General features: G+C 47.0%; 1 pseudogene; it reads left to right on the top strand.

The window, feature by feature from the left end:
* Positions 1-9,821: 9,821 nt before the first annotated feature.
* Positions 9,822-9,940, top strand: LOC134970731 (5S ribosomal RNA; annotated as a pseudogene).
* The last annotated feature ends 514 nt before the right edge of the window (positions 9,941-10,454 follow it).

Genomic DNA, 10,454 nt, shown 5'->3' with positions numbered 1-10,454 from the left:
CCGGGACACTTGCAGGGGTGCCTTCGATTGGAAGTTCAGGACTAATTCTAATTATTTATGGTCAGTGTAATAGGCAAAACCCAAGCTGGTGGCTGTCAGTCATAAAATATGTGTAGAAACAGCTCTGAATCCTGTCCCCTACCATATAACTGAGCCTAAGGATGACATATGAACACAGGTTTCTTAATTTAATATTTGTTCCTAAATTTCTCAATAAGAAACTTTTGGCCTAGGGGTGCCGTGATTTTTTTTTTTCTGATACTCTAGGGCGCTTGGAGTCAAAAAAGTTTGGAAACCACTGCCCTATACCATATGGAAGTTCCTTTTTCTTCTTTAGCGTCTGGCACACAAGCCACATCACAGGGGTACACCAGAAAGTTGCCCAAGCTGTCAAAGGATTTTGGCATTGCTTTCACTTACCCTTTGAACAATTGCATACATCAGTTCATCATCAGTTGCTGATATGGTGGAGTGCAGTTTTGGTCTCCAGAAAAATGTCTGCTGCTTGTACAACGCAATCTGTAATAGAGACACACTGGGGGTAATTCCAAGTTGATCGCAGCAGGATTTTTGATAGCAATTAGGCAAAACCATGTGCACTGCCGGGGAGGCAGATGTAACATGTGCAGAAAGAGTTAGATTTGGGTGGGTTATTTTATTTCTGTGCAGTGTAAATACTGGCTGCTTTATTTTACACTGCAAATTAGATTGCAGATTGAACACCCCCCACCCAAATCTAACTCTCTCTGCACATGTTATATCTGCCTCCCCTGCAGTGCACATGGTTTTGCCCAATTGCTAACAAAAATCCTGCTGCGATCAACTTGGAATTACCCCCACTGTGTAAGGTGGAAGTTAATGCACTTAGCACTGATGTGCTGATTACCTTATTTTACATAGGGATGGAACATAAAAACATGGCCATCAATGTCATTAAAAAAATAAAACATTGGTGACGGGTTGGGGTGATTCCTTTCCCTTTAGATGGGGGGAGAGGACCACTCACTTATTTAGGACTATGAATCCCACCCCAGCTATATTCAGTTAATTTCCCAAATTTTATCCATCATATGCTGTCTGATTTCCAGGAATGGGAACATTTGCCTGTTTTTTTTTAATCTAGGCTGCTGTCACCTATTAAGAATGATACGTTTTCCCTGTCTTTTGTATCCCCATGGATGCTCTTTCTCTGACGTCCTAGTGGATGCTGGGGACTCCGTCAGGACCATGGGGATTAGCGGCTCCGCAGGAGACAGGGCACAAAAATAAAGCTTTAGGATCAGGTGGTGTGCACTGGCTCCTCCCCCTATGACCCTCCTCCAAGCCTCAGTTAGGTTTTTGTGCCCGTCCGAGCAGGGTGCAATCTAGGTGGCTCTCCTAAAGAGCTGCTTAGAAAAAGTTTTTAGGTTTTTTATTTTACAGTGAGTCCTGCTGGCAACAGGCTCACTGCAACGAGGGACTTAGGGGAGAAGAAGTGAACTCACCTGCGTGCAGGATGGATTGGCTTCTTAGGCTACTGGACACCATTAGCTCCAGAGGGATCGAACACAGGCCCAGCCATGGAGTCCGGTCCCGGAGCCGCGCCGCCGACCCCCTTGCAGATGCCGAAAAGTGAAGAGGTCCAGAAACCGGCGGCAGAAGACTTTTCAGTCTTCATGAGGTAGCGCACAGCACTGCAGCTGTGCGCCATTGTTGTCACACACTTCACACCAGCGGTCACTGAGGGTGCAGGGCGCTGTGGGGGGCGCCCTGGGCAGCAATGAAATACCTATACTGGCTAAAAGATACATCACATATAGCCCCTGGGGCTATATGGATGTATTTAACCCCTGCCAGGTCTCAGAAAAACGGGAGAAGAAGCCCGCCGAAAAGGGGGCGGGGCCTATTCTCCTCAGCACACAGCGCCATTTTCCCTCACAGAAATGCTGGTGGGAAGGCTCCCAGGCTCTCCCCTGCACTGCACTACAGAAACAGGGTTAAAACAGAGAGGGGGGGCACTTATTTGGCGATATGATTATATATATTAAGATGCTATAAGGGAAAAACACTTATATAAAGGTTGTCCCTGTATAATTATAGCGTTTTGGTGTGTGCTGGCAAACTCTCCCTCTGTCTCTCCAAAGGGCTAGTGGGGTCCTGTCCTCTATCAGAGCATTCCCTGTGTGTGTGCTGTGTGTCGGTACGTGTGTGTCGACATGTATGAGGACGATGTTGGTGAGGAGGCGGAGCAATTGCCTGTAATGGTGATGTCACTCTCTAGGGAGTCGACACCGGAATGGATGGCTTATTTAAGGAATTACGTGATAATGTCAACACGCTGCAAGGTCGGTTGACGACATGAGACGGCCGGCAAACCAATTAGTACCTGTCCAGGCATCTCAAACACCGTCAGGGGCGTTAAAACGTCTTTTTACCTCAGTCGGTCGACACAGACACAGACACGGACACTGACTCCAGTGTCGACGGTGAAGAAACAAACGTATTTTTCTTTTAGGGCCACACGTTACTTGTTAAGGGCAATGAAGGAGGTGTTACATATTTCTGATACTACAAGTACCACAAAAAAGGGTATTTTGTGGAGTGTGAAAAAACTACCTGTAGTTTTTCCTGAATCAGATAAATTAAATGAAGTGTGTGATGATGCGTGGGTTTCCCCCGATAGAAAATTATTGGCGGTATACCCTTTCCCGCCAGAAGTTAGGGCGCGTTGGGAAACACCCCTTAGGGTGGATAAGGCGCTCACACGCTTATCAAAACAAGTGGCGGTACCGTCTCCAGATAGGGTCGCCCTCAAGGAGCCAGCTGATAGGAGGCTGGAAAATATCCTAAAAAGTATATACACACATACTGGTGTTATACTGCGACCAGCGATCGCCTCAGCCTGGATGTGCAGCGCTGGGGTGGCTTGGTCGGATTCCCTGACTGAAAATATTGATACCCTTGACAGGGACAGTATTTTACTGACTATAGAGCATTTAAAGGATGCATTTCTATATATGCGAGATACACAGAGGGATATTTGCACTCTGGCATCAAGAGTAAGTGCGATGTCCATATCTGCCAGAAGTTGTTTATGGACACGACAGTGGTCAGGTGATGCAGATTCCAAACGGCACATGGAAGTATTGCCGTATAAAGGAGAAAAAGACAACGTCTTTTCAGCCTCAGTCCTTTCGTCCCCATAAGGGCAAGCGGTCAAAAGGCCAGTCATATCTGCCATGGGATAGAGGAAAGGGAAGAAGACTGCAGCCGGCAGCCCATTCCCAGGAACAGAAGCCCTCCACCGCTTCTGCCAAGTCCTCAGCATGACGCTGGGGCCGTACAAGCGGACTCAGGTGCGGTGGGGGGTCGTCTCAAGAGTTTCAGCACGCAGTGGGCTCACTCGCAAGTGGACCCCTGGATCCTACAAGTAGTATCCCAGGGGTACAGATTGGAAGTTCAAGACGTCTCCCCCTCGCAGGTTCCTGAAGTCTGCTTTACCAACGTCTCCCTCCGACAGGGAGGCAGTAGTGGAAACAATTCACAAGCTGTATTCCCAGCCGGTGATAATCAAAGTACCCCTCCTACAACAAGGAAAGGGGTATTATTCCACACTATATTGTGGTACTGAAGCCAGACGGTTAGGTGAGACCTATTCTAAATCTGAAATATTTGAACACTTACATAAAAAGGTTCAAATCAAGATGGAGTCACTCAGAGCAGTGATAGCGAACCAGGAAAAAGGGGACTATATGGTGTCCCGGGACAGATGCTTACCTCCATGTCCCAATTTGCCCTTCTCACCAAGGGTACCTCAGGTTCGTGGTACAGAACTGTCACTATCCGTTTCAGACGCTGCCGGTTGGATTGTCCACGGCACCCCGGGTCCTTACCAAGGTAATGGCCGAAATGATGATTCTTCTTCAAAGAAAATGGACGATCTCCTGATAAGGGCAAGGTCCAGAGAACAGTTGGAGGTCGGAGTAGCACTATCTCAAGTAGTTCTACGACAGCACGGGTGGATTCTAAATATTCCAAAACCGCAGCTGTTTCCGACGACACGTCTGCTGTTCCTAGGGATGATTCTGGACACAGTCCAGAAAAAGGTGTTTCTCCCGGAGAAGAAAGCCAGGGAGTTATCCGAGCTAGTTAGGAACCTCCTAAAACCAGGAAAAGTGTCAGTGCATCATTGCACAAGGGTCCTGGGAAAAATGGTGGCTTCTTACGAAGCGATTCCATTCGGCAGATTTCACGCAAGAACTTTTCAGTGGGATCTGCTGGACAAATGGTCCGGATCGCATCTGCAGATGCATCAGCGGATAACCTTATCGCCACTGACAAGGGTGTCTCTTCTGTGGTGGTTGCAGAGTGCTCATCTGTTAGAGGGCCGCAGATTCGGCATACAGGACTGGGTCCTGGTGACCACGGATGCCAGTCTGAGAGGCTGGGGAGCGGTCACACAGGGAAGAAACTTCCAGGGAGTATGGTCAAGCCTGGAGATGTCTCTTCACATAAATATACTGGAGCTAAGAGCGATTTACAATGCTCTAAGCCTGGCAAAACCCCTGCTTCAGGGTCAGCCGGTGTTGATCCAGTCGGACAACATCACGGCAGTCGCCCACGTAAACAGACAGGGCGGCACAAGAAGCAGGAGAGCAATGGCAGAAGCTGCAAGGATTCTTCGCTGGGCGGAAGATCATGTGATAGCACTGTCAGCAGTGTTCATTCCGGGAGTGGACAACTGGGAAGCAGACTTCCTCAGCAGACACGATCTACACCCGGGAGAGTGGGGACTTCATCCAGGAGTCTTCCACATGATTGTGAACCGTTGGGAAAAACCAAAGGTGGATATGATGGCGTCTCGCCTCAACAAAAAACTGGACAGGTATTGCGCCAGGTCAAGAGACCCTCAGGCAATAGCTGTGGACGCTCTGGTAACACCGTGGGTGTTCCAGTCAGTGTATGTGTTTCCTCCTCTGCCTCTCATACCAAAAGTACTGAGAATTATACGGCAAAGGGGAGTAAGAACGATACTCGTGGCTCCGGATTGGCCAAGAAGAACTTGGTACCCGGAACTTCAGGAGATGCTCACGGAAGATCCGTGGCCTCTACCTCTAAGACGGGACCTGCTTCAGCAGGGACCGTGTCTATTCCAAGACTTACCGCGGCTGCGTTTGACGGCATGGCGGTTGAACGCCGAATTCTAAGGGAAAAAGGCATTCCGGAAGAGGTCATTCCTACACTGGTAAAAGCCAGGAAGGAGGTGACTGCACAACATTATCACCGCATTTGGAGAAAATATGTTGCGTGGTGTGAGGCCAGGAAGGCCCCCACGGAGGAATTTCAATTGGGTCGATTCCTACATTTCCTGCAAACAGGATTGTCTATGGGCCTCAAATTGGGGTCCATTAAGGTTCAAATTTCGGCCCTGTCGATTTTCTTCCAGAAAGAATTGGCTTCAGTTCCTGAAGTCCAGACTTTTGTAAAAGGAGTACTACATATACAGCCCCGGTTGTGCCCCCAGTGGCTCCGTGGGACCTTAATGTAGTTTTGGATTTTCTCAAATCCCATTGGTTTGAGCCACTCAAATCGGTGGATTTGAAATATCTTACATGGAAAGTAACCATGCTACTGGCCCTGGCTTCAGCCAGGAGAGTGTCAGAATTGGCGGCTTTATCGTATAAAAGCCCATATCTGATTTTCCATTCGGACAGGGCAGAACTGCGGAAGCGTCCTCAGTTTCTGCCTAAGGTGGTGTCAGCGTTTCACCTGAACCAGCCTATTGTGGTGCCTGCGGCTACTAGCGATTTGGAGGATTCCAAGTTGCTGGACGTTGTCAGGGCATTGAAAATATATATTTCAAGGACGGCTGGAGTCAGAAAATCTGACTCGCTGTTTATACTGTATGCACCCAACAAGCTGGGTGCTCCTGCTTCTAAGCAGACGATTGCTCGTTGGATTTGTAGCACAATTCAACTTGCACATTCTGTGGCAGGCCTGCCACAGCCTAAATCTGTCAAGGCCCATTCCACAAGGAAGGTGGGCTCATCCTGGGCGGCTGCCCGAGGGGTCTCGGCATTACAACTCTGCCGAGCAGCTACGTGGTCGGGGGAGAACACGTTTGTAAAATTCTACAAATTTGATACCCTGGCTAAAGAGGACCTGGAGTTCTCTCATTCGGTGCTGCAGAGTCATCCGCACTCTCCCGCCCGTTTGGGAGCTTTGGTATAATCCCCATGGTCCTGACGGAGTCCCCAGCATCCACTAGGACGTCAGAGAAAATAAGATTTTACTTACCGATAAATCTATTTCTCGTAGTCCGTAGTGGATGCTGGGCGCCCATCCCAAGTGCGGATTGTCTGCAATACTTGTACATAGTTATTGTTACAAAAAAATCGGGTTGTTATTGTTGTGAGCCGTCTGTTCAGAGGCTCCTACGTTTGTCATACTGTTAACTGGGTTCAGATCACAAGTTGTACGGTGTGATTGGTGTGGCTGGTATGAGTCTTACCCGGGATTCAAAATCCTTCCTTATTGTGTACGCTCGTCCGGGCACAGTATCCTAACTGAGGCTTGGAGGAGGGTCATAGGGGGAGGAGCCAGTGCACACCACCTGATCCTAAAGCTTTATTTTTGTGCCCTGTCTCCTGCGGAGCCGCTAATCCCCATGGTCCTGACGGAGTCCCCAGCATCCACTACGGACTACGAGAAATAGATTTATCGGTAAGTAAAATCTTATTTTCGTACCTACAGAGTGTCCAACATTTGATTTGCACAGCTCCGACTAAATTCATCTGGGCCAACAAATGCCCTCATATATCAGTTACAACTTCTATACCGCAGAGGAATTACCCTTCTATCTATCCAGGATTATGCCCTAGGTAGCATAATAATTATCGTTATGCCTTGGATTGGAGGAAGCGGTACCTATGTGAACCAGGCCATTATGCAGGAGTTAAGCCCCAGTGTTAAAATAATGTTTGCGTCATGGTTATCCTAGTCACTACCTGCTATGCTTGACACACTCTCCGCAAGTGGCTCCACTTACCTGCCTCCCACTCTCTGAGGCAAATGTATTGAACCTGGAGAAGGGATAAAGTGATAAACGCAACAACCAATCATTCCAGATTTGAAAAATGACAGGAGCTGACTGGCTGGTGCGTAATCCCTTCTCCAGGCTTAATACTGTTGGCAGAGTGTATTGGAATTGCCTGGTGCAGTGACGTCAGGTCACACACTTTATGACTTAAACAGTAATGCAGGTTTATTCAGTGAACACAGGTGACTCTGATGTAATACTGGTATAGGAAATTAGGGGCCCTTATATCATACAAGGTAACAGCAGGGGATCAGTACTAAATGCCGCCGGCCGGAATCCCCGCGGTCGAAATACCGACGCCGGAATCCCGACCACACAATCCCGACAGGGGTGGCGAGCGGAACGCAGCCCCTTGCAGGCTCGCTTCGCTCGCCACGCTGCGGGCACGGTGCCTCGCTACGCTCGGCACACTATTATATTCTCCCTCTATGGGTATCGTGGACACCTACGGAGGGAGAATATGTCGGGATTCCGGCGTCGGTATTTCGACCGCCGGGATTCCGACCGGCGGCATCTTGACCGCATCCCAACAGCAGTGGTAGCGGTACTTATCAGGAGTTGTCTCCGGTGGTGAGGGACGGTGGACTGCATAGACGTGCAGTCTGACTCCTGCTGTAGAGAAGATCCGGCGCCCGGCTGAGCGTCCGCTCCAGAGCCGCGATACATGCAATGGAACGCTGCGAGTCTCTGTAGTTGAGATCCGCTCCCGGTCTCAGCTCTGCACACTTGCACACACCAGGACTCAGTCTCTCTTACTATCTCACTCTAAGATGGATGCAAGAATTACATCACATAGCTCCGCCTCCGAGTGACTCTTGGCACTAGGAAATTAACACCAGGAGATGCGCCCACAAACTGCTGTGTAGAAGGTGATAATGTTGATTTGATTACCTTATAACTTTCACTATATGTAGGTAGGAGACTCAGTACGCAATTGGCGTATGGGGTACCGTAAGGGTACGCACTTAGCGTAGCAGACGCTCAGCCGTGATCGAGACGCACAAGCGACACGCTCGCTCACAGCTTTACGCTTGGTGTCGAACACGCTATAGGCGGCCGACTACCGTAATGATACGCTACTAGCGTAGCGGACGCTGTGACCGCAAGGGGAACACGAGCGGCGCAGACGCTCACGGGATGACACTCAGTAAACCTTGTATGCAACACACTATGATTGAGTTTGTATTGTAAACCTTAAAACTGAAATACTGCAGCGATATAACGCTACTTAACCTTGCTAGTGTAAATGCTGTTTGAGCGATTAAGTTGCTCTGAATACCCTCTGCAATGTAATAAACACACAATACCTTGCTAAGGCTCCAAAACCTTTACTAACAGGATTAAGTTATATTAAAAGGGGAAATACAGTTGACAATTCATACACTACAAGCTAACATCAATAGCTAACAAAATAACTACACATAAATACACAATAGCAGCACAATAGCAAACAATAACATACAATGAGAGAGAGAGAGAGAGAGAGAGATCGTGGCACAATTACAATCAGAGATTAAGAATGGTCACAGAGAGAGTACTTACACACTGGGGAGTGATTCGCTGCGCATGTCCTGGTTACCAGCTCTGGGTTAGTCAATGATGAAAACCGTTGTGGAGAAAAGACTCGTGTCCCCAAGCCTATTTCAAACTATATTTATGTACTAGCTCAAGACATACTTCAATAGATACTATGTGTCCTCTTTCCATTGGTTAGGAGGTGGGACATGTACTGCACCTGGGATCATTGGTTAGTTCAAGAAATGGGCGATGGCTAGGACTTGTCAGTATTCTAAATTCCTCTCTTGGTTGTATTGGGGAAACCTATTGTTTGGATCTTCCAAACAAACTCTGTCTCTGTGCTTTGTTTACCCCCTGGTCACCTCTTTCAGTTGAGACAATGACATTTCAGCACTCATTATTCTGGAGAGAAACCTGGACCTATTCATAAACAAAGGTGTAAGCCCTCTTCATAGAATCTCAAAGCTTAGTGTAAATAAGGCTATTTGTTTTCAGTCTGTGGGAAAAAAGGTGACTGAATTCCAGTCACCCACCCTGCATTTATGTATAATTTATTCTGAATGCAATTAATCTTATGTTCTACTTCTGTGCATAACCATGAGCAGGAACTATGCGAATCCCTCCCAACTGTCATAGGCACAACACCTATTCAATACCCCACAGCTGGACACCAAACACTACCCTCCAACCTTTGTATGAACCCTCCCAGCATGTAAAGGAGAATTTCTCAGGTCCAAGAGCCGTTTTAAACTTACCATACTTGCTGACATTATTAAAAGGGAATACATGATTTCTGGCACATTTCCATTCCCTGCCCTATACACTGTGTGAAGGGGGAGGGGAAGTATGGTGTATTGCTCAGGATCTTTTGCATATTCAGTAGTACCTATACTTGCAACACATTTATGTTTTGATATCTCTCAAACTTTGCTGGCATGTCATCAGAATAACTAGGGTTCATTATTGCCCTACTACATGTGAAAAATCCTCTGGGATCAATGTTGCATAGCACAGTATAAAGCAACATATTGGCGGCTATTTTTGGCAAAACCGGTTGACCATATGATTTAAAACCTATGTATACCTATACATTTGGAATACACTTTGGTGCAATGATGGTTAAACATCAGTCTCTTTCTTAAGAGATTTTTTTGCCCATTCTACCAGGCCTTGGGTGGATCTAACAATTGCATACCCATTATAGGTCTTTGCTTCATCAACTTCAATCTACTACCATACCACACCGTACATGCCCAATCTCGTCCGATCTTGGAAGCAATACGGTGTTGGGCCTGGTCAGTACTTAGGTGGTTGACCACTAAGGAATACCAGGTGTTGTAGGTCAAGTTTGAAGGCAATACCTTGGCTATTGCACCTATTGCATTAATCAACACCAGGCGGGCAAATCTTCTGGTTTTGCCGTAACTTGTACCGCACATTTGCCTTTTATATTATATTATGTTTTTTTCATCCTTATGTTCACAGTTGCAATCCCGAATTTACGATTCAAACTATTTAATCAATTTTTAAACATACTTTGTGTGTACTCCTATATTACTCATTAAGAATTAAAGGTTACGTTTTAAATAAAAATACATTATACATAATTCCAATCACAGTTGTTTCCAAGAGGGAGTGCTCCCAACAAGGGTCACTTTTTTCCTTTCTCTCCTGTCCTTATTACCCATGTAATAGACCCATGGGAGCACCATCGACAATCACCCTTTTTTTCTGCCTAAACAAGAACCTTTTTCTGTTCAATGGTAGATGGTGATTAATTCCAGAAGCTTTTCTGGTTCGTCGGTTTTCTTGGCAACACACATTAATTACACACCTATACAATCTCACTTAGTCCTGT

The sequence above is a fragment of the Pseudophryne corroboree genome, chromosome 11 (genome assembly GCF_028390025.1).
Source record: "Pseudophryne corroboree isolate aPseCor3 chromosome 11, aPseCor3.hap2, whole genome shotgun sequence".
NCBI classification, from domain to species: Eukaryota; Metazoa; Chordata; class Amphibia; order Anura; family Myobatrachidae; genus Pseudophryne; species Pseudophryne corroboree.
Note: the sequence above shows the minus strand (reverse complement) of the source record. Positions and strands in the feature narration are given on the sequence as shown.